Source organism: Leuresthes tenuis, unplaced genomic scaffold, assembly GCF_036924035.1.
Source record: "Leuresthes tenuis unplaced genomic scaffold, fLeuTen1.0.hap1 SCAF_15, whole genome shotgun sequence".
NCBI lineage: Eukaryota > Metazoa > Chordata > Actinopteri > Atheriniformes > Atherinopsidae > Leuresthes > Leuresthes tenuis.
In genome coordinates this window covers 2,210,771-2,236,138 of record NW_027325369.1, presented here as the reverse complement: position 1 = coordinate 2,236,138, position 25,368 = coordinate 2,210,771, and the positions used below count along the sequence as shown (strand labels likewise).

The 25,368-nt window shown below is 38.6% G+C and overlaps 1 pseudogene; it reads left to right on the top strand.

The window, feature by feature from the left end:
* Positions 1–9,285: 9,285 nt before the first annotated feature.
* Positions 9,286–9,961, top strand: LOC140270680 (uncharacterized; annotated as a pseudogene).
* Positions 9,962–25,368: the final 15,407 nt, after the last annotated feature.

The window sequence follows — 25,368 nt, the reverse complement described above, 5'->3', positions numbered from 1 at the left end:
TCCTCTTGTTGTGAACATCGGTGCTAACCACCACACCATCGTGCAGCCCCAGGTCAAGTTTTCTATTAGCTTTTCTCTGCATTTTCGACATGTCCCCTCTCGTGCAGACGTTTTTAATCTAAGCCTTGGCTACTTTCTTAAAGTTCCTTTCGTGTGTTGAAATTGAGTTTTTAACTTAAAATCTGCAAAGCCTTATATTTGCTAAAATCTCACAAACTACCGACGAAAAACCTCTTAGAATTGAATTTGTAATTACCAGCTGCTAATTACTGTCTCAAAAGACTATTACACGCACTCAGCTGTGAGTTATTAGCTAAATATAGCTATATTTCTAGTCATACTGTGACCCATCACCTCAAACTAACAGTTAACAACTAGCCAGTGATTAGAAGTAGCAGTCCTTGCTTCATTTGACGGACTTATGTTGTCTACCTATTAGCATGCTAGATGCTGGCACAATGCCCCAGAATGGCACCCAATTCACCTTTTGGTGTGCTGACATTTCAAAGTAGTAATTATCACAAACTGGTTGGCAAATGCTAACTCCAGCCTTGGGGGTTGGAAAAATTAGAGGGAGAATGACTCCTCAGAGTTATGAAAGGGGATGGCCGGCGGCTACTGAGCACTTTGTTTTAGATAATGATAGATTTTAGCTGCAGGTCACTTTTCCCCAAGATCACCTCATGACATTAGCTCACTTGTCAATTGCTCTCTGTTTGATCACCTCCTTCTTCTTGTCCATTACCCCTTCAGTCTCCTCTCCTCCCCTAACTCCCTTTTGTCCTTATTTACCACAAACATTTCTAGTAAACATAACAAAGGGTACCAACCTGTTACCAGGCAACAATTACAGTAGGTATGGCAGAGATTCCTGGATACCGTGCGTTTGTGTATTTGATGATAAACTCACCTTGTGCACCTGTTGAAGGCAAACACGTTTTCATAGTTTTTTTTTCATCATCTGGATGTTTATGTCCAACTAAACTGTACAAAATTAACAACAACAAATAGATTCAAAGCAACCAACAAAAAATTAATAATTAATGAAAAAAGAAGAAAAGATCACAATCACAATATGACCTGACAAAAGTTGACAAAAGCCAGCATTAAAGCAAAGCAACTAAGAAAAAGGAAAACTGTCTTACATTTTTGAGTGTGCTTGTAAGTTAAATCTTTCTGTTGAGAAGAAAATAAGAATATAAATAAAACCATAAATGACAAGACAAACAATAATACAGAGGGATAAGTAAGAGCCTTTAAGAAGTTTTAAATGTAAAGGGTCAGCATCTGGTTCGACTGGGGTCAAAGGTAACAGAGGCTGCTTTTTATTTTACACAGGCCACACACACAAAGCAAAAACAAGGGTGAACCATCAACTGAACAACACACTCTCACACCACACACACGTGCACACATGCTTTCTAGCTGCTTCTAAATTAATTAAATTGACTTGAGCTTACAGGTGGATCATTTCAATGCAACAAAATTGTTTTTCCAACCCCTATTTGTCTGTGGGAGGTTGACAGATTCCAATATATCTGCTGATTCATGGACTAATTTCACTGGAAGACACCAAGGGGTTAAATAACAAAAAATAATTATGTCTGCAAGTTTGATTTGCTTGTTGTAATGTTTTTCCATGAATGAATGATTTGCTCATGCTCAGAGGGTATAGAAGGTTATGCTATTTTTGGTCTGCAACCATGTCAGTGTCACCTAAATGATAAAATCTTCATTCTAAATGCTAGAGGTCAAAACCTCCTGTGGGAAGTTCTCTTTTTTTTGTGATTTAAAAATGTAGCTTTTGAACAATGAACAAATTACAATAACAACAATGTAATAAGTACCCCTAAGTAATGATAACAAAACAGGCCTCAAATAAATAAATACATGAATGACACAGAAAAATAAAGAATTGGAGTCTCACAGGTCTGTGCATAGAGTATCCTCCTATGCCAAAAATTAATTTGATAGGTTTGAATGAAGGTACTTTTATGAGATTCTAAGCAGGTTTGGCCTTGACTGTTACGTTGTGCACTGGGTGAGGCTACTAACTTCATACCCGATAGCATGTTGTTTGTTTGAACTGCAGCCCATGCTTTCTCCACTTTTCTTTGCTATCATGTATGAATCCCTATTTATCTAGTTGTGCTCAGAAGAGGGCATCGGAGAAATTACATGATTTGATGTGATCAATAATGTTCTCACTAAATGTGGACAATTTGCCATGGTATACCTCAAATCTAGTTTGTGCCATCCGTCCATTCATCCATCCATGGGTTTGTCTTAAATAACCTGGAGCAATTAAAGAGCTAATTATTTGCCAAACAGCTGTGGTTTATCTTTTGGAATTCTCATTTTTTTCTGTTCATGCTCCCACTATGGATATAGGACCTTTAAGGGGAATTATAAGATTTTTGTATGGAATTATTCTTTCACTCGTTTTCCCATGGCATGTGGAAGTATTATGATTGTTTTATATTTTTTGCTCTTCAATTGGAGAGGCGTAAGTATTCACTTCAATTCACATTTAGACAGATTTGACTTTAGAAAGGCCAATTCAGAAGATTTGTTCTGGTTAATCTGATTGATCTGACTTCGTATCTATAAGCCATTCTGTATTATAATAATATGTATGCATTATTCAAGCTAAACCATCCATCCAGTTTCTATAACCGCTTAAGCCGTCGGTCGGGTCATGGGGGGGCTGGAGCCTATCCCAGCAGTCATTGGGCGAGAGGCGGGGTACACCCTGAACAGGTCGCCAGTCCATCACAGGGCCACACAGAGACAAATGAGACAAACAACCACACACACGCTCACACTCACTCCTAAGGACAGTTTTAGAGTCACCAACTAACCTAACATGCATGTTTTTGGATGGTGGGAGGAAGCTGGAGTACCTGGAGAGAACCCACGCATACACAGAAAGGCCTCAGCCGGAAGTTGAACCCTCTTGCTGTGAGGCGACAGTGCTAACCACCACACCACTGTTCAGCCCTCAAGCTAAACCACTTAAATAACTTAAACAAAATATTTTAAATTGAAATTTTAGTCAGAACTGCATACATTCACTTTATGATTCTTTGTGAAACAGTAAAAGGCTCCAGTTGATACAATGTTGTTTTCAGATTAGATTGTTAGGAAAAAAAAGATAACATTGTTTCTATAAATCATTTCCTGATTGTATCCCATGCAGAAAAATCTGACTGAAACAATATTTAAATAATGTCAGGCAGAATTTTGACAGTTGATGTTGACATTGTAAAAAAAATCTAAGTGCTTAGCTGATATTTATTAAATGTTGTGGCTGTGAAATAAGTAAGGCTGCACAATATTCTGAAAATGAAACGTGTAATATCAAAATTGCAAAGACATTCTGATTTTAAATGGAACAAATGTTAGTCTATTACTGAAGGTTGCATTTGATTTAGAGAAAGTTCCTCTTTTGTACATGTTCTACAACAAACTAGCTTAATCCTGATTAAGTTACATATTGTCCGTATTCAATTTACTAAATATTTGATTGAACATGGATTCTAATCCCCGCTAAAATACGAGCCCTTTGACTAGCACTCGATTTTAATCATGCTGAAGAAAAACTATTTAAGCCTGAGTCTACAAACAAAGATCATAATCACTGTTGCAAGGCCCTTTATCTCTGAGTGTAAGTACGATTTTGAAACCTGAGAGTATCTGAAAAACATATCTGACTGAATGATCTATGTTCACTAAAATCTTTATTTTTCAGCCTCTGTTGCACATTGTAACATGAAAAAATGTAATAAAAATGGACAGCTTTAGCCAGTTGTGTCTGGTGATATGAAAGAAATGATGATATTCATAAATGTCTTGCATCATTTCTGAAAGGTATAAATACAACTGTAGAATTACACCTTAAAGGGAAATAAATACACATGTGGTACCCATTATTAATGACTTGTTTTTTTTTAAGCAAATTAAATCAGCTTTTGGTTTTTTGAATAACATTATTCAAATTTTAGGACTTGAACTTGGACTGGTCCCTTTTCTGCAGAGTGAGGCAGAAGTTGGAAGTAGCTATCAATGTAAGGTAATTATCCACCTTTCCAAACTTACCATCATTATTCATCTATTCAGGGTCGGGTGGGGTGAGAGTCAGCTGCCACGGGGTGAGAGTCGGGGTACTCTGGAAAGAGCACCAGTCTATAGCAGGTCCAACACAAAGGACATACAAGAAAAAACAACCATCAAAAAACAACCTTTGTTACACTCGTCAATTTAGAATCACCAATTAACTAAACATGCATGTTTTGGGGCTGAACGAAAAAGGTCAAGTAACTTGCTAAACTCTGTACAGATGTTCAAACCTGAAGTCTTTTTGCTGTTAGGCCACAGTGCTAGTCACCACACCACCGTGCAGCCCATAAGGTAATCAGCATAGCTATGTACTTACATAGGTTCATATGAGAATTATGTTCATATTTCAAGCAAAACCAGAGAAGTTTTTAAACCTTGTTCTTCTGACTCGTTTTGAGGTACATCCACCTTTGTGTAGAAATACCACACTTCAGAACTTGGTCCACAGTTTTGCTTACAGTACTACGTCACGGACGAGCAACTAGATAAAAACGCACTTTCACTATAATAGGTAAAGTGTTCAAGAAAAAAAGGACATACATGCATTACAAATAAAATTGGATGGAAAAAAGGTGGTCATCACAAATAAAATAAAAATGTTTTCCCCCTTGTCCTGTTCAGCATTATGGCAGCAGAATTGTAATCTGAATACCTTTTATGCCAAACAGATTTGCTTTGCCAAGGGTGCCCATCAACTGCATATTTATTTATTTTACGTGACAATATTTGAGATGTAATAGAGCCAAACCGAACCGGGGGACAGGGAAAGAGGAAGCGCAAAGAAGAAGAAACAGAACAGAAATAGAAAGAAAAAATAGAAAGACACCCAGCTGCTACGAAACAAAACAGAAGACAATACACAATCTCTGTGGGGAATCCAGCCTTAGCTACACCAGGAGCACCTGAAAGCAGACAAGCAGAGAAAAAACAAACACACAAACAAACAAAAACAAGCACAAGTAGCGGCAATCGCATACAACACAACTGTGGATAAAGATGACCTCAAACCACAGGATAACACATCAACTGCTAGTGACTTAAACCAAGTAGCAGATGGTTTTATGGGGATCATTGAGAACAAATAGTTAACTTTTGGTAGTATCATCATTTTAATGGATGCAACTCTCCCCATAAGTGATATGGGTAATGACTTCCAACTAGTGAGATCGTCCTCTACTGTCTTTAATAGTTGTACATAATTTAGCTTTGTTAGCTCTGAGAGCCTGGAGGAAATGTTTATGCCTAAATATCTAATATTTCCTGACTGTAAAGTGATCGCAGGTATATTGTAGAACCTACAGTTAATGGGCAGAACTGTGGTCTTAGACCAGTTGATAGATTAGTCGGAAAGTGCAGAGAATTTATTTATGAGTGTGATCGTGTGAGTGAGAGGCGTCTGTGAGTTCTGAAGGAAAAGTAATACATCATCAGCATAAAGACTTATTTTATGCTCAATATTTTGGGGTTGGATGCCTTTAATATTTCTATCTTGTCTGATAGCAGCTCCTAAAGGTTTGATGAAAATAGCAAAAAGTGAGGGAAAGTGGGCAACCCTGTCTTGTACCTCTCAGCAGACTAAAACTTGGAGAAATTTGATAATTTGTCCTGACACATGCATTTGGGAAGCTATATGATATCCTTATCCAGTTGATGAAGTCTGAACCAAACCTGAATTTGTGTAATGCTGCAAATAAAAATTTTCTATTAACTCGATCAAATGCTTTTTCTGCATCTGGAGAGATGATTGTGGTTTCCAAGTTGTAGTTGTAGAATAGTCTATGAGACTATGAGACCTTGTGTGTAAGTGGATGAGTGTCAACCCTTTATAAAACCTGTCTGGTCAGGATGTATTATAAGGTTAGTTATTTTTTTCTATTCTTTTGGCGAGGGCTATACAAATTATTTTGAGGTCTGCATTTATTAGAGATATTCGGCGATAGCAACAGTTTGACAATTAATTAACAAACTGTTAATTAATTGTCGGTTCAAACTTATTTTTTACTTTTTACATTATGACTTCTATGGATGAAATGCTGAATGCTTCATATTTATGTGATGAGAAACCTGATTTTATTACCTTTTCTAATCAACATCTTTATCATTTGTTAATGCTGACCCTCAGTAATAGTTCCAGTAAACATTTCAATGAGCTTACTGATTATTTTTCTTTATTTTCTATTTAGTTAAAGATACCTTCCTTAACAGAAACCTGGTTGACAAGTGAGAAAGAGTCCCAGTTGAACATCTAGGGTTACAATCACATTCCTTGTTTCAGACAAGACAGGAGGTGGTGGTGTATCTTTGTTTTTGCACTAGGAACTTAAATTCTCTCTTCGTCCTGATCTTACAACTTCCCTTGGGAAGGAAGCTGAAGCTGTATTTATTGAATTTACTACTGACGTGTTGAAGACCAAAGTTATTATTGGTTGCATTTATAGGCCCCCAGATCTTAACGATAATTTATTTATAAATTGTTTGATTACTATCATGAGTAAAATATCATCAGATAAGAAACTGTGTTATCTGTTGGGCGACTTTAATATAAACCTTATCCACCCCCAATCATGTGTTTTTGTTGACCATCTGAATGCCTCTGCCTTTTACCCTCTGATCACCAAACCTACATAAATTACTGCTACAAATAGAACTCTTATTGATAACATACTAACTAATTCAGTTGATGACATGGGATATCTGGTGTCCTAATTGCTGATCTTTCTGACCACCTCCCCCTGTTCCACTTAGCACGCACTGTTACTCCTTGAATTACTTTCTAAATTCTTTGATATTGCTTTCCTCTACCAGAATGCAAAAATGTGCTCCAATAAATCTACATATTGACTCACTAAGGAGCTAAAGAAATCTATAAGGAAAAAGCATAAACTTTATAACTGGATAGTGTAGTGGTATGATTGCCACCTTCCGTGTAGGAGACCTGGATTCAAATCCCCTGCATGAAAGGTACTACCTCCAGTAGGGGTCCTTAGGCAAGACCCCCTAACCCTATCTGCTTACCTGTAAGTTGCTTTTGAGAAAAGCATAAACATAAAACATACCTTACCAGCCCGTCCTCAGTGAACTTTAAGTTTTATTCCTCTTATAGGAATAAACTTCATCATCTCCTCTGAATTGCTAAGCGACAACACTATGAAACTAAATTTAATGAGTCTGGTAATAATATGAAGTCAATTTGGTCAACTATTAATGAGATTATGAAAAAGACTCTTATATGTGAAAATATCATGTGATCAATTTCATGGGGGACCGGAAAGTAAGTTAGTAACTGACCCTGTAGAAAGTGCTGATGGATTTAATGATTTTTTTGTTAATACTGGACCCTCTCTTGCTGCCAGTATGCCTTACAGCTCTATGACATTTCCTGAAATAGAGACTCTTCCCAAACAATGCAGGTTTAGGATGATTGAGTCAGCTAAGCTTGTTGACACTGTGACCAAACTCAAACCTAAGGGAGCTGGTCATGATGGACTGAAGTCTTCTCAGGAAATGCGTGCCTGCTATATTGAAACCTCTTCTTCACATATTGAATTGTTCACTTGCTACAGGCAATTCAAATGGGCCAGACTCATCCCGGTATATAAATCTGATGAAAGGGCTAAATTCTCAAATTATAGACCAATATCTATTCTGCCTTGTTTTGGCAAAATACTTCAAAGAATTGTGTACAGCAAACTATATGAGTATGTAAATTAAAACAATCTCCTCTACTCTCATCAATATGGATTTAGAGAAAAACACTCTACTGTTCAACTAATTTATATCGATTTTCAAGGGCTTTGGATGATAATGAATTTATTATAGGGGTTTTTATAGACCTGTCCAAAGCATTCGAAACGGTTTATCATGGCCTTCTGGTTAAAAAAATGCAGTTGGATGGAATCACAGGTATTGAGCTCCAATGGTTCTGTGACTATCTCAACAACTGTAAACAGTTTGTTTCTTGGAATGGTTCTGAATATAGCAATAGGAAGTTATCATGTGGTGTACTGCAATGTTCTATTCTTAGTCCTTTGCTTTTTATTATTTATGTAGATGATTTACATCTGGTTTAAAAAAATATGTTTTTTATTATTTTTGTTGATGATACGAATATGTTTATGTTGAATCCAAATGATGAAGACCTAATTATTCAAACAAATGTCGAACTCAATATACTCAAAAATATCCCTCAATATCAAAAAAAAACTTTTAGGTGTCTACATTGATGAAAAATCTATTTTTTTTTTATTTGTAATAACGTTGCTGTTTTACCTAGAAAGATTCTTATATCGCTCTACTGCACTTTAATATATCTTTTTCTTTCCTACTGCAGTCTTGTATGGGCAAGCACTAACAGAACAAACCTCAGACACCTTGTTCGTTTACAGAAACGATTTGTTAGAATAGTTACATTCTCTGAACCACTTGGGAGCTCAGGCCCTCTGTTTCAAAAACTTTCAATTTTGAATGTTTATGATATAAATGTGCATCAGATCTGCTCATTTGTGTTCCAGCAAAGAATGAATCTCTTACCTCCAAGTTTCTGTCATATATTTGTGTCTAATAACCAAGTTCATAGCTGCTAGAAATTTTTAGAACTGCTCTTGAGCAGTTTGCAATACGTTATCAAGGTCCACGTCTCTGGAATCAGCTACCTGGCTATCTGAAAGAATGTATCCATTTAACATAATTTAAAAAGCCTCAGTCAAACTACCTGCCATCAAACATAATAAGTTATCTATAGTTATATTGTTTGTTTATTTATTGTCTTAATCCACTCTGTTTCCCACATTTATTGTATATTTATTATTTTACATTATTCATTTGTATGTACATGTCTTTTTTACATACATATATATATAGTTGATTTTGTTTCTTTCCTTTTTCCATTTAATTGTTTCCCATTTTTTTTGCCTTTGTTTGTAACAAATGTGGTGTTTGATTATTGATTTTATGGATGAGGTTATTTATATAAGGCCTTTCGGGTTATAGTTGTTTACATTATTTTAAATGATAAGCTTGTGCATAAATAAATAAAAAAATAAATAAAATAATTGTCAAGTTTCTATTAATCCAACTGGGCCAATAGCTTGTTTCTAACTAAATTCTTAATATATATATATATATATATATATGAACATATTTATTTGCTTCTTCCTTCACACGTACATGGCTTCTGGAGATTCACTGCTGAGTCTGACATATATACCGCCTGGTGCACACTACGGTCATGAACTCAGTCCACATGGTGTGTGCTGCCATTGAGAAAATGATGGAGAGTTTCCTACCCAGGCGAACACAACAGACATGGGAGGAAGTGGCTGACAGCTTCTGAAAGAAGTCGAACTTTCCAAACTACCTGGGAGCTATAGATGGGAAACAAGTGACCATCCAAACCCCACCACTGACTGGGAGTCAGTATTTCAACTTTAGGAACACTTTCTCCATAGTACTTTTGGCACTTGTGGACTCGAACTACAGGTTCAGGGTCATTCAAGTGGGGGATTTTGGAAGGACAAGTGATGGTGGCGTATATGCTGGGTCAGCTCTGGGGAGAGGAATGCCGGGAAACACACTGAATGTCCCACCCAATACCTCTCTGCCTGGCACTGCTAACTTGGGTGATGTGCCACATATGATGGTGGGTGATGCAGCCTTCCCACTGAAGCCATACCTTCTGAGATCATGGACAGAACCTCACTCACCAAAAGATTATTTCAACTACAGACCGTCAAGGGGAAGGATGGTGGTTGAGAATGCTTTTGGCATTCTGTCCTCCAGGTGGAGCGTGCTGCATTGCAGGATCAACCTCCACCCACAAAATGTTGACACCAAAAAGATGTAATCATTTACTGTAAATAAAACATTTAAAAATTAGTCTTGTGTTGTATTATTTTCAGCTCCCTCACAAAAGGGTAAGTGACATTGACTGTGAACTCAGTGGGGGGTGGTAGATACAATGACCTGTCAGCAATTAACATTAGCATAAGGTAGAGACTGAAAGTTCATGCACTTACCCCACACCTGACTATACCAGGAGTATTTAACAATGGGTAGTAACATTTTCAATAGGTAGTGATAATAGTAGTACATATTTGTAAACACCTTTGATACCATAGCTGTGTGAAATCTTTTCTATGCATTTCTTTTTTCCAGAAAGCTTAGAATAAAAACATGGTTGAAAGTACAAAAGTGTCAAAGTTATTCAGTCAAGTACTTCTAAAGGAAAGTAATACTTTAACGTCATTAAAAATGTCAATACATATGTAAGTAATTGTAATTTCAATGTGTAATTAATTTGATGAATAATTAAACATTTTACCACTACCCAGAGGTAATTTCTGTAAAGTTAATTTAAATTCACATTTTTATAATCTTAGGTAGTAGTCCACTCCCACAACTCCCACAAATGCCAGGCTTTGTACTTCCTTCCATTGTCCTTATAAAAAGGATGTGTTATATCATATATGATTGTGTGTTGTTCAACTTCAACTATCAGTCTTTCGTCGTCTATGTTGCCACACTGATCTTTGATCGATTGACTGCTGCCCTGGTGCCACTGGACATGACGTAATGTAGATGTAAAGTTGCGATCGGCTACATGAACTATGTATTATGTTTAATTTTGAAAGAAGACGGAAGTTTATTTTGTTGATTCTGTCTCGGATTTCCTGTGCTTGTGCAATCTGCTCTGTTGAGCTTGTTCAGCAACGGCTCCGTCAAGAATAGAAGTGTAACCGAATGATAGCGACAGCCACTGCTGAGACTCTGCTGAGACACTGCACCCGGTGGGTGCACTCTCATTGACTAGAGTGGCAGCGATCAGCAACTGTGACCGCGGCGCAGCTGTTACGTCAAGTCTGTCTAGTACCTCGTAAGAGTGATTTTTGGTTGGCTTCTTGCCATTTTTGTTTCTCAGAGACGAGTTTTGTTGTCATTTTCTAGTTCCTCATCAAGAGAGATTTTTGGTTGGCCTTTTGCCATTTAGTATTTAATAGCTCTTTGACATAAATCAGACATTTTCTTGTTTTGTTATAATTTTCAGATTTTCTCACTCAGAGAGATTTTTAGGTTGGCCTTTTGCCGTTTCGTATTTCCATAGCTCCTACAGTATAGATAGAGCCTTTCCCGGTCATCCCTCTTTTGAGGTGTTTTTTGTTCTTTGGGATTTCCGTTTTTTTTGTTGAAGAATAAAGTTTGTCAGCTGAACCTGTACTCTGTGTCCAAGTGCTCTTCGAGAGTTCCCTTCGTGACAGTACACACTGGCCAGAATGGACTCAGCAGACACGGACAAGCTGAGTATGGCACTGTGCGCTCAAGAATCCCGGCTTGCGCAGCATGAGGAGCAGGTGACCGACCTGACCTCGGTCAGGGAGTCAGGGGACTCGCACGAGGCCATGAGCGGTTTAAGGCCACCATGACAACCCAGGTGGGTCTCCTCAGCACCCAGGTGGAGCAGATCCTAACCCTCCTCTCCAAGAACCCAGCCGCTGAACCCGACCAGCCCCCCACGCCTCCAGAGCCCTAATTTCTAATAGAAATGAATCTGTGTTGTTCCTAAATGAAGCCTAACGTGCTGCCTTCACTCTGAGACAACTGTCAGGGTGTGTTTTTGGATCCTGTTTCCTGGTGGACATGGTGACCGACAGTACCTTGATTCCAAATTGTCTTCAGAGGTGGCTCATCTGGTGTCAAATGTTCAAAAGCCTTAGTCATCTCCCCTCCTGCTGCCAGATAGTTTTTTCTCCCAAGTGGTTCAACTTCAGCCAAGCTTATCTTGTATCCTAGTTAAGTCAAGTTTTCAAGTACCTTTTCATGATCTCCCTTTTGCCTGTCTTCAAGGAAGTCTGCACCTAATCTGCTTTTGTTTCACCGAACCATTCTCAGCTGGAAAGCCACTCTGCATCGCCACCATTTATCACCATCATTAGAATACAAGCCAAGTCAACCACATCACAGGGAAATCAATTAAAGTCTCAACATTTACTGTTAGATCCCGTCTGAAAACAAGAACTTAACACACAAACACACGTATAGCAATATGAATAAAATAAACTCCTCACTCTCCCTTCAGGTCCTCTACCAGAGGCCTGGGAACTTGAGGGTTCTATACAGTATCTTGGCTGTTCCTGTTCCCCACCAGAGAGCTCTGATATTGTTCCTGGGATCTGTTGTAACTACCCTTCTAGTTTTTGGATCATGGCGCCAAGTGTTCTAATCACCACTTGTACCACAGCTGCATTAAATTCCCAATCTTTTCATCTTCCTACTTCAGCCCATCATATTTTTTTTTGAGTTTCTTGTAATCTTTCTTCTTGATATTACTGTCACTTGGAATTATTACATCTATCACTACTGCCTTTTTCTGTATTTTGTCTACCATCACAATGCCCAGTTGGTTAGCCGTCACTTGCTTATCAATCTGGATCTGGAAGTTGACTTTGGGGCTTCCAATCCATACTCAGCACAGATTTTCCTGAACACTATTCCTGCCACTATGTTATGGAGTTCAATGTATGCCATGCCTGCCTGCATCTTACAGCCCGCTATTATGTGCTGGACTGTCTCAGAGGCCTCTTTGCACAGCCTGCACCTCAATGCCGGATTAACAAGTTCCGTCCATATATATATATATATATATATATATACACACGAGGACAAAATTGTTGGTACCCCTCAGTTAAAGAAGGAAAAACCCACAATTCTCACTGAAAGCACTTGAAACCTACAAAAGTAACAATAAATAAAAATTCATTGAAAATTAAATAATCAAAATCAGCCATTACTTTTGAAATGTTGATTAACATAATTATTTAAAAAAATAAAAATAATGAAATAGGGATGGGGATGAGTCCTTGCTATATATAGCGTATGTACGTGTATGTGTATATATATATATATATATATATATATATATATATATATATATATATATATATACATATATATATATATATATATATATATATATATACATATATATATATACATATATATATATATATATATATATATATATATATATATATATATATATACATACACGCAACAATCTGAAGGTCGGGGCTTCGGGCCTGACTCCGGGCCACATGTCAAATCGTCCTTGGGCAAGACTGAACCCCATGTTGCCAACCTATGCATCCATTGGTGTATGAATGTATGTGAATGAGTAGGAAGCAAATAGTTATACATAGACTAAGACGTGCTGTATGAGTGTGTGAATACAAGCGCTATACAAGTATAGTCCATTTAACATTTACATGCGGTCTGGCGAAGCTGAGAATCAATCACTGACCTTCCGATTTACTACTCTTCTTCCACCTGAGCTACGGCCACCCAAGGCCTGAGCTGAAATGATGTAGGAAATTGGCATTTGCGGGGTTGAAATGGCTATGAAGTGCAACAAAATGATCACACTTCCAACAAAATGATTTTGGTTTCCACACACTTACTGTCCTTCTACCAGTTAATGTGGGCAGTCCAATCCAATCAAATCCAATCCAAGCCAAATTAATTCATAAAGCATGTTTAAAAACAACAACGGTTGACTAAAGTACTGTACATTAGTACAATAAAACATAATCAAGTGAAACATACATAAAACACTGGCAGACATCACAACAACTCAGACACAAAACCAACAACTCATGCTGTGTTGAACGTCAGGGAGAAAATAAGACTCTTTAAATAGTATTTAAAAGAAGATAGTGAAGAAGCCTGCCTAACATGTATAGGCAACCGGTTCCATAAATTTGGGGCTGCAACCGCAAAAGCCCAATCCCCTATGAGCTTCAGCCTCGTCTTTGGAACAACCAAAAGCAGCTGATCAGGGGGGTATTCCAGAAAGCAGGTTATGTGAAAACTCAGAGTAAGTCAACCCTGAGACAAGGGAAACTGAGTTCCAGAAAGAGAGGTAACTGAAACTCTAAGTCAATCACCATGGTAACAGACTCTGTGAACATAACCTGGTCGCTGGCAGGTTTCCTATAAGAGACCTAGAGTTTCTACGTGTCTCCTCCCACATAAAGAAATCTGGTAGACAGGGATTGCCCATTGCTACCAAATACAATTTACATCGAAGCCTTAGTGATTCGAAATGCTTTACGTCACGAGAGAGTCTTCCGACCCAGATTAGACGTTTTATCATTTCTAGAGGAATATGTGTTGGAACGCTACCGCTTTTCCTCACAAGTGATCATTAATGTCAATAACATTCTCCGGCCATATATCACCAACCTCACACACCAAGCACATGCACTTACATCAGAGCAAATTTTATGCATTGCACTGCGTTTTTTTGCAAATCGTAGCTTTCTTTACAACATGACAGAGCACTTCGGAAAGGCAACAGTTTGTACAACTGTGAGGAAAATAACCATCGCACTGAAACGCCTGTTGCCTGTGATGGTGGTGTTTCCCAGACACAAACCTCTTAGAAACATCAAAGAGGAATTCCACAGGATTGCAGGTGACCGATGTAGAAATGATATATTCTATTATTTTAAATTATGACATACATTCTGCTGCGACCTCAGAGTGGGGTCAGTAGCTTAATTAGCTGTCATTTTGCAGGGCTTCCAAATGTGATAGGATGCATAGATGGGACACATATTCCTATTACTGTGCCTGCACTAGATGAAGGGGACTATGTGAATAGAAAATCCTTTCACAGCCTCAATATCCAGATATGTGATCTACCATCTTAAAAAATATGTACATTACAATACAACTAACTCATGTCATTCTCTGCACTGAAGATCATGTGATGCAGCTTACATTATCACAAATGTAGAAGCCAAGTGACCTGGCTCTGTGCATGATTCCTGGATCTACCGGGAGTGTAGTCTGAGCAACAGATTTGCACGTGGTAAGGAAGCTAAAGCTTTGTACAAATGTTCTATGTCTCCATTTTAAAATGCACTCAAATGTGTCCTCTATAATTACAGGAGAGTTTAATGGCTACCTGCTGGGGGAATCGAGGCTATCCATGCCAGCCCTCTCTGTTGACACCTTACTCTGACCCTGAGTCGGGGCCCCAACAACGTTTTAATATGGCCCACTGCAGGACTAGAGCCCGGATTGAGATGGCCAGATTGTGGCATGCATTGTTCTCCATAATATGGCAATTATTAGAGGAGAGCAACACTCTGCCATACAAACTAATGACCCATAGGATGACCATCCCATCCACCCTGCAGATGTCCAGAATGGAAGGGCTGTAAGGGACCTAATCACCCGAAATTACTTTTGAGTCAAAAATAAAATACAGACAAATTCACATTTTTTTTTATTCCCTAAAAGTACAAAAGCAACAGTTAGGATTTGTAATATAGTTGCAAACATTAACATATTCACCTGTTTCACCATGACAATGCACCCACCTCAACTGGCGTTCCAATAATAGAATTTCAAGGTTGGCTTTTTGAATCTTTTCTTTCTATTTTTTTTTTCTTTTAATCAGGTGCACCCTGTACAACTCCTTTACCGGTAACTGGGAAACATATGGACGACATTTAATGCCTACAGTTCCACATACAGATTTAACATGGCATTTCCCGAAAATCTCACTGTGTCAAGCTGTGCTTGGACGTCAACTGGACGTTGATGAACCCTCCTCCTGGTGATGCCCAACCATGTTCTGTTCAAGGACAAGAATATCCCAGTTAGCCATTATCTGTGCTCATCACTTCATTGTACATTTCAAACTCCAAATTCCACTCTAGAATGTGAATGGGTAGAGCACTGCCAGTAGATAATATTAAGACACACTTCAGTAGGACCGTCCGGATCTCTCCCTGTGGCAGCAGAGAGTGTTTCCTCCTCCTCCTACTTATCATCATCATCATCATCATCCTGTGATGCAGGAAAAGATACTGTTTCAGAATACTTTTAACTATCATCTGAGCCAAGATCTGAGTATGGAATACTTACAGCTGCAGGGTTTACAACTGTTTCAGTCGGAGGCTGAACTAGGCAGATCACACTATCTACAACTGTTGGGTGGGTGGTTATATATTTATTTAAAAGTAGGCTTGGAATATATATATATATATATATATATATATATATATATATATATATTAGTTTTATTTTTTTTTTAAAGAAGTGTATACTTGCATCTGATGTAGGCACTTGTGTCCTGGGGGGGTGACAGGCTCAGATGAGCTTCACCCAGGGATGCCTTCAGCCACCGGGCGGCCACTGTTTTGGCTGAGGGCCAGCGCCTCAGCCTCTGTCAGAGGTGGTGGAGGTGGCTCACCACCTGTTTTTCGGGCCTCTGCCTTGTTTCTATTGGACGAGCAGAACTCAATGTTTCTTTGTTTTTTGATTAGTATTTTATTGAGTGCTGGTGTAGGCTACAGCGTCACATTTTAAATGACTTCAATAGGTATAGAATAAAAAGTGGGGTATTAAGTGACAAGATGTGTAAAAACAACATTTTATTAGGGGTTTAATTTACTATTTCAAGTAGCCACTGAATTAATATTAACTTTGTTTAATAGCCTAAGTCAATTAAAAAAATGTAATTAAAATTAAAGTGAGGCACAATCATACCCTAGCAATATATGCCTTACCTTTTTGAATTATGTTTTTATATTTAATTTTTAGCTGCTTCCAGGTCCTTCTTTCCCCTATTGGATTGCACCTAAATAAAAATCAGATGTCATTCCTACTTATATTCATAACTATCGGCTGCTACGATCTTACGGTTAAATGTTAAGTCAGTGGAATAGTACATTCAAGCTTATGCGTTGACTCGGACAGCAATTTTTTCCCATGCCGTCTCTCTCTCCTTCTCTGCTGCAACTGTATTGCATTTGCGGCGAAATACATGCTCAAACTCACCGTAGGCCTGCAGAATGACCTCCAACTCAATCGCAGTGAAATAAGTTGCTCTTTTATTTTCTCTTGTCATGGTGACTCATGGTATCAGGCTCCATTGATGATGGCTTTTTATAATTGACATGCACGCGCTTAACTCAGGGTGAACATACTCAGAGTTGATTGAACTAACGCAGATCAGCTGTTCTGTAACCGAATACTTAGAGTTTCCAATCTCAGAGTAAGTCAACTCAGAGTTCAGGGATAGACTCAGAGTTCGTTGAACCTCCTTTCTGGAATACCCAGTTGACCTTAGAGACCGTGAATGAGAGTACGGGTGAAGCAAGTCTGAGAGACAGGGTGGAGAAAGGCCATTAAGACATTTAAAAACAAATAATAGAATCTTAAAAATCTATTCTGTAGCACACAGGGATCCAATGAAAGGCAGCCAGAATAGGAATGATATGTTTTCACCTGCGTGGTTTGGTTAAAAGATGAGCAGCTGCATTTGGGACCAGCTGAAGACAACAAATGAAAGCCTGGCTGACCGCGAAATACAGCGCGTTACAATAATCGAGATGAGTAGTAATGAAAGCGTGTATAATCTCTTCATAGTCCTGCCAGGACAAAATGGACTTTATTTTGGCAATTTGTTGCAGTTGGAAAATGCAGGTTTTTACTATGGAGCTGATCTGTGAATCAAATTTACGGTCTCCATCTATTTTCACCTCCTGATTGGTGGCAGTGTATTTCAAATATGGAGTCAAGGTGCCTTGGTCAACATGGTGGGTGTCACAAGAGCAACTATGGGTTGGGTGTACTGAGGAGTCAAAAATTACACATGGTCTACAATACTACAGTACTGTTGTGTGTGTTGGTACCTGGTAAAATCCACTTCTCACCCAGGTGTTGGTAGCACTGGCATAAAACAATGCATCACATCATGACATTATGGAGTGGCAAAAAATTCAGATGTCCTGCAACTCTAGAGAGTGTCCCTGGTGAATTGTGCTGGAAAGGGATTTACTGCCATGTGGCAATCTAAACATTGTTTTATATTAGTAGCCTGTAATTGATCAATGAAACTGCTTTAATTCATGTACTTTATAAATAGTGCCCAATCAGAGAGGCTCTGTAATAGGAATTGGAAAAAGACAAATAGCTGACAGTCAGCAAACAAATAAATGAACATTCCAGTACTGAGTTGACTGATGCTCTCTATGTTTCTCCTGTTGTAATAATTGTAATGGACTCTCAACCTTAAGTTTGGACTACAAAGTGAATACAGTGTTTGATGAACTGTGTAAGATCGATGCAGCCGATGCATTCTTTTCCTTTAATGACTCAGGAAGACATTTATTAAAGTGAAGAGTAGGAAATCAATCCTAACCAGACTGGAACCACAGTAATGCCTTAAACACACAAGTGTGGGTGGGTGCTTGTGTGTGTGCATGCATTTGTGCTGACTGAACTGACTTTAGTGAAAACTGCAAAATTATTTACTGATGCATATAAAGGCAAGAAAGGTTTGAAGACTTGGCTGTTTTCAGAAAACATAACAACATTATGATTTTAATCAAATTTACAATGTAAAAATTATATTGTCTGTAAGACCTATTTGATTAAATGAGGAGTGATATCTATTGCATCAGTTATTCATACTGTATTATGTCAGCGTGTAAAGCAACTTATTTGTCAATAGCCATCTGTACAGATTATCTACTCAAAGGAGGCTGGCTCAGAGGAGACTGAATTTGTTTTAAAATTATTTTCGGTTATACTTATTGTACAATAAAAGTATATAATACTATTATAAATTACACAATGAATCAGCAAATGCTGGAAACATTTACTTATTTTAGCTGTTTAGCAGAACTTTTTAAATTTACAGATAGAAGGAACATGCTATTAAGATGCAATCTCTGAGCTATGATTTAGGCGTACTCACATCTAAACTGGAGAACTGGTCTTAGAATCATAGCTCTGTATTATGAGGGCTTAAACGTAAACGAATAAGTCAACATGACCATCAAAAGAAAGCTAATTTTTAACAGTCTGTCAAGAATAATTTGCTTTGTAGTTTATAGTGTGCATATACCTGTATACTGAAGAATTACACTTAATAAAAATATCTATATTATATGTGGTCAGTCTGTCATTTCTGATAAACTATGAACCACAAGCTATTAGGACTTTTATTAGTATTGGTATTTTTTTTTTATTAGTTACTTGTAAACCTTTGGCTAGGATGTCTACTTGCAATCTTGATGTTTTACCCGTGGCTGAGTTGCTGTCATTCCCAATCGCTTCCACTTTGTTATAATACCACTGACAGTTGACTGTGGAATATTTAATCGAGAGGACATTTCACGACTGGACTTGTTGCACAGGTGGCATCCTGTCACGGTACCATGCTGGAATTCACTGAGCTCCTGAGAGAGAGCCATTCTTTCACGAATGTTTGTAGAAGTAGTCTGCATGCCTAGGTGCTTGAATTTATACACCTGTGGCCATGGAAGTGATTGGAACACCTGAATTTAATTATTTGGATGGGTGAGTGAATACTTTTGGCAGTATAGTGTATCTTAGTCTGAGCCCTGCATATGGACAGCCATGCACATTCATTTGTTGTCATGCTTAAAAAGCAGACCTTCAGAGGCAAGATTTCAAGCGGCAATGTAATGTAATGTTACAAAACCAAACAAAAGTACGACAGGCTATTTTTTATACACTGTTATATATGTGGGTTACATGCTGCCATTCCGACATTGGCCTCCAATTGTCGGAATTGTCGGTGCAAATACACCCTAAAGTTTGGTGCACAAACTCTGCACATGCAGAGGCCACAGCCTTGCAAACAAACTTTAATAATCTATTATCAAAATCCCCTGAAATTTCAACTATAAAAATAAAGATATTAATGTAACTCTGGCGAGACTGAAGCTGATTAAGCAGAAATACAGTGTCAGTGAGCTGTCACAGCAGCCAGCTGGAGCGGAGCTCTCCACAGAGCCCATGCGTCTTTTGCACGCTTTCATCGTATGCAAAAGTAATAATTGTAATTACAGATATCACGGCTACTGCACAGGACACAGTTGCGAGCACTCTGCCTTGCCTTGTCAATAGGAGAGGAGAGACATGACAGCATAAAACTATAAAACACAACAAAATGCAATAAAAATGTTTATTCATGTTATTCACGTGATTTATGAGTACTCGCTCCAATTTTGGGAAGCGCGGATGGGCTTTGCGCATTTTCTCACAAACACACAGCCGTTGCGCAAGGCTTTATATAGCCTGTTGATATCTTAAGGACCTAACTGGTCACACCTGGGAGTAGATGTCATGTAGAGATTGTTTTTACATGACATTACAGCTGAACATATAGCTTTCATCCACAAACCAACGTGAGAGAGCCCGAAGACGCATGTGCCAGACGCACATAGGCATGCGTAAAACCAATTTTGACCACTTCATGCTGTTTATTTGCTTTCTTTTAGTTAACTTTCGTTTCTTTTGGATTCTTGTGCGTGTTATGGAGCCATTTCGGTCCATGTTTGTAAGCCTTTTTTTTCCTGGATTAAATCTTCGGAAGTTGAAACAAGTGGCATTGGAGTGTGTGATTGAAAACCACCGCGGTCTGCTTCTCCTCCTCCAGTTGCCCAGACTTTGTGTTTTTAATAACGCTTATCTGTAAACATGTGTTAAACATATAAATTGCATGAACAGAAAGAAGGGACTCACCTGTTGAGTAACGCACATTTCCTTATACGGAAAGACTTGTCGGAATGGTGGGACGTTTGAATGTCGGAATAGCAGGATGTTGGAATGGTGGGATTTTGGAATGGGTGTTGCCACCCATATAGGTGATGGACAAACATGCACAAAAATGTAAAACAATTTTTTTTTAAATCTAGTTTATCTGTAATTATTTTTCTGATTTAGATGTTTGCATTTGAATTGGGTGTATGTGTGAAAACAATACAGGGAAATGTGATTTGTATACATATATGTATGTGTGTGTGTGTGCGTGTGTGCATATGGGGGTGTGTGCTTGGGTGTGTATGTATGAAGTGATATTGATTTCTAAACAACCATAGAGATAGGCAGCAAAGTATGAGTGCGTTGTTACGTGCAGATTGTATTTCACGCGTGACAAGAAGCTGCGTAGTATGAAGCAGCGTGTGCACGTCTGTCTGTCACAATGATAGATAGACGTACGCGGCTTTTTGTCATGCGCGACAGAGTTTGCGCACGTCAATACCGCGTACGGGTGAGCGCGTGACAAAAGATTCCAATTATCTTCATGCGAGCGTTAATGCGTGCGTTAGCCAAAAAACGCATGAATGTTACACGTAGTCACTACGCATCTGTGATTACAGGCGTGCAGCAGTGCTCGCGTGAATGTGGCATGAGCGGGGGACCATTATAAGTCAATGAGGAAACTACATTACAGTCAGGCACGGTTTGCTACACAGGCGTCAAAGCACGCGAGAGTGACACGTTCAGTTGATAGTTGCGCACGCAATATGAAACGATTCTGACGGCATAGTCTATGTGTATTACAGTGCCATTTACTGCATGTAAGAAAGGCCACAGACTTCCAAGATTTTGTGTGAAATTTCCAAAGACTGACCAAACATTTTTACATGTGAAGAACTTATTTGGAAGTGAGTCTGAAACAGGATTGAATTGGGTGACTGAGCCTTTATCTGCGAGACAATAATGATAAGTTAATAACTTACATTTCAGTCTCTGATGAATAACTGGAATGAACATGTTTTTTCCTTATCTGGTTTATGTGGGAGTGTGGGTGTACTTGGTTGGCGGTGACTGGTGCTGGGACTGGTACAGCGTACGGCCCGTGTCTGGGTGGCTGTTGCCCCTGGTTCCCGGGGGCCTCTGCCCTATGGTTGTGGGGGCTCTGTCCCGGAGCTTCCTCTGCAGTCTTCTGGGTGGATGGGGGGATGTCCCTGCGGTACAATTATACACTCATAACTGAGCATGGTTATCATGTGGGACCTGTGGCATGCACACACACACACATTCATTAGTCCAGTAGCATGCTCGCTAGACATTTGATGTGTTATCCTGTGGTTTGAGGTCATCTATATCCACAGTTGTGTTGTATGTGATTGCTGCTACTTGTGCCCTTTTTTGTGGGTTTGTTTTTTCTCTGCTTGTCTGCTTTCAGGTGCTCCTGGTGGCTCTAAGGCTGGATTCCCCAGACACAGAGGCCGTGGAATGCCGTCTGTTTTGTTTTTACAGGTGTAGCAGCTGGTTGTCTGGTTTTTCATTGTTTTCTCTGATTGTTTCTTTCTATTTCTGTTCTGTTTCTTGTAAATGAAAATTACAGCAAGTGTAAATGAGATGCAATCAGACGATATGACATTAACTATGTGCCCAGTGAAAGAAGCCAAATGGAATGTTTAACTGATAACAGGGTTGCAGGTGCTTAGTCAGGTATAGCTTCCCTAAAAGGTTTGAATAGCTCAGTTTAAACAAACAATTTACTTTAGTTCCAACCACAGCTCTATGCCTTGCCTAATGCTAGACAAGAAAAAAAAAACTTTCAATGACCCACCTAAATACAACAGTTATATCCCAGGCCCAGTCAGCCTCAGACATCTGCTCCAATGTTGCTTCAGCCCGGACCCAATCAGCACACTAACCATATTGTCTGTGCTCCAAGAAAATGTTTTGTATGCCAACAAACTGGAGCAAGTGCATTCCATTTGCACAAAATCAAACAAATAAACTGTACTTGTATAGCACTTTTCTAGTCTGACTGACCACTCAAAGCGCTTCAACACTACATGCCACATTCACTCATACTCATACAGCACATCTTAGTCTATAACAACATGCTTTCTACTCATTCACACATCCATACACTACACTAGGTAGGCAACGTGGGGTTCAGTGTCTTGTCCAAGGACGCTTCGACATGTTGCCTGGGGAAGCCAGAGTCGACCACTGACCTTACGATTGGTGGGCTACTGCTCTTCCACCTGAGCTACAGCTGCCCCATATTAGACAGAGATGCTCCCTGAAACAGGAAATGATTACCACAGGTGTCTACGATAACTAACAAAGAGTCGTTGAAATCTGCAAAATGTGGTTTTAACTTACCTGATGAACTGAAGCAATGCTTATTCTAGAAGGGGACATTACATTATTCCGAAGCATGCCAACAACATAACTGGCTTGAACTTAAGAAACAAAAAAACTTGTATGTCAAGAATAGTGTTAACACTCCCCTAGTTAAAGTCCACCAGAGCCACAACGTCACCTTGATAGAGGTCAAGCAGTGTCTTTGTACATTATACCTGAATAAATGCAAACTGCAATTCTGGGGCATAAGTTCCCAGATGTCAATAATTGATGAAAGATGAAAAGAGGTATGCTTCCCAGTCACTACTCTGAGAGATGTTTCTGAGACTGATGCTTTGACATTGACTGCTGACAATGGAACTGGTATGCCATACTTAGGATGGGTTAAAACAACTGTCTGGTTGACCTCTGAACATGAGCAAGCAGGAGATCTGATTATTCCCATACTAGTAAGGAGGGAGTGTACCAGTCCCATCATACATTTCAGTGTTATTCAACACATCCAAACAGCACAGGTATGAACAATTATACAGGCTGTTAGTGCGGATGAATGTTGACGAGCAAGCAGTGAATCAAATAAAGAAGACGTTGCAGTTTCAAAACAAGGTAATGTTGAAATTAGTTTTCTTTTGCATGGCCCTTCAAATTGGACATGACCATGCTGTTTCTGGCAGATATGGACCCACAGCATGCAGAGTTCTTGAGTTTTATGACACACTTGTCAGGAAAGGTGTAATATCAGTCACTGCCATTGATGTTTTCATTCTGAGTGATAATGACATGGTTTTGTTATAGGATAATTTATTCATAACTGGACTGACTATTATGACAGTCCTGCCACTCCAAATTTTTGAGAGTAATGGAGCACAGTGAGTCACACAAGCAAAATAAGCAATAGCTCACTAGTAATGTCAGTGAAGAGTGAGACACAACTGTTTCCATAAGTCACCTTACTAAAGATCAGAGGCATATCATGAAACAGATGCTGAGGGAAGAGTGTCACTCCATCTCAAAGTCAGATGGCTGCATTTAAGAAACGAAAATGATTATCTCCCTCAAAGATTCAGTACTAGACAAGTGCACATATATGTTTGTGCCTTGACCAATGTGCCAAAAAAAGTCATCTGCATGACTTAATGGTGACGGCTGGAATGTTTTCCACATATGACATTATGTACATATGGCACTATTGTTGTCATTAACTTGTGTTTCTCTGTCTCAGCAGGTATGCTTTGAATGGTGTTTGTTGTCCCCTCCTTTCTGTCTTCTGTCTTCTTCAAATCCACCAATACTTGATTTGAGTTTTACTCTGACACTCACTGTATACACTGATGCATCACACCAAGGCCTTGGAGGTGTATTATATCAGAAGACTGTAAGATGGTAAGCTTATAGTTAGTGTATATGGCTCTTGCAGGCTAGTTAGTGGTGATCACTGATACGTTTCGTGACTATCTATCTATTTTTTACATTTTAGTGTGTACAGTGATAGTATAAGCCTGAATTTGACCACATCCAGGTGGATTGCTGGGTTGGCTGATTTTGAACAAGAACAGTAATGCAGATGCTTTTTCACCAATACCTTCAGATGTAGAGCCACTGTGAGTTTTATATAGAAAAGCCCTCAAACACTCTTACTGCTGTTAGGCAAGCTGTCAAAGTATAGAAAAAGTTCCTATAACCTAGTCTTTGCAACATCTTCCATTCCATTCTCAGTAGAAAGAGAGCCTGTAACTGCATCCAACAATCACTGACAATCAAGATGAGTTGGAAAAATGGACAAACGGACTAGAAGAAGCCTAACTCACTGTCAATAAAAATCCGACAAAATAATGAACTTTACTTGTTATTGTAGAGAAAGGTGACCTCATAACATGTGTTTTGTTTTTAGTACAAATTTAACTTTATTTTTTGAAAATATCTGCACCAGAAAACCGTCTCATTGCAGCCACTAGTACTGTGAAACTTTCACAAATGTATATTCGCTTTTTATGTTCGCTCAAAATTACTTTATCGTTCTAAAAAGGTGATTTCACATATTATCTCAATGTTTGGAAAGCAGTTCTGCAATTAATCAACAAAGTGGTTAACCAATTTTTTAAAGACTTTTATTGACAACAAATTACTACATAAATTGAACTGAACGTTTTAATCTTGATGTTTTTTTTTTCCAGCAAATTAGACTTGATCATTTTATTTAGTATTTATTTTTATATCGTAAATATTATTTCTGTTAATGGCTGAAGGAAACACTGGATGCTGTTATATTTTATGTCACAATGTAGCTAAGCTTTTCACCATTTAAAATAATTTTCC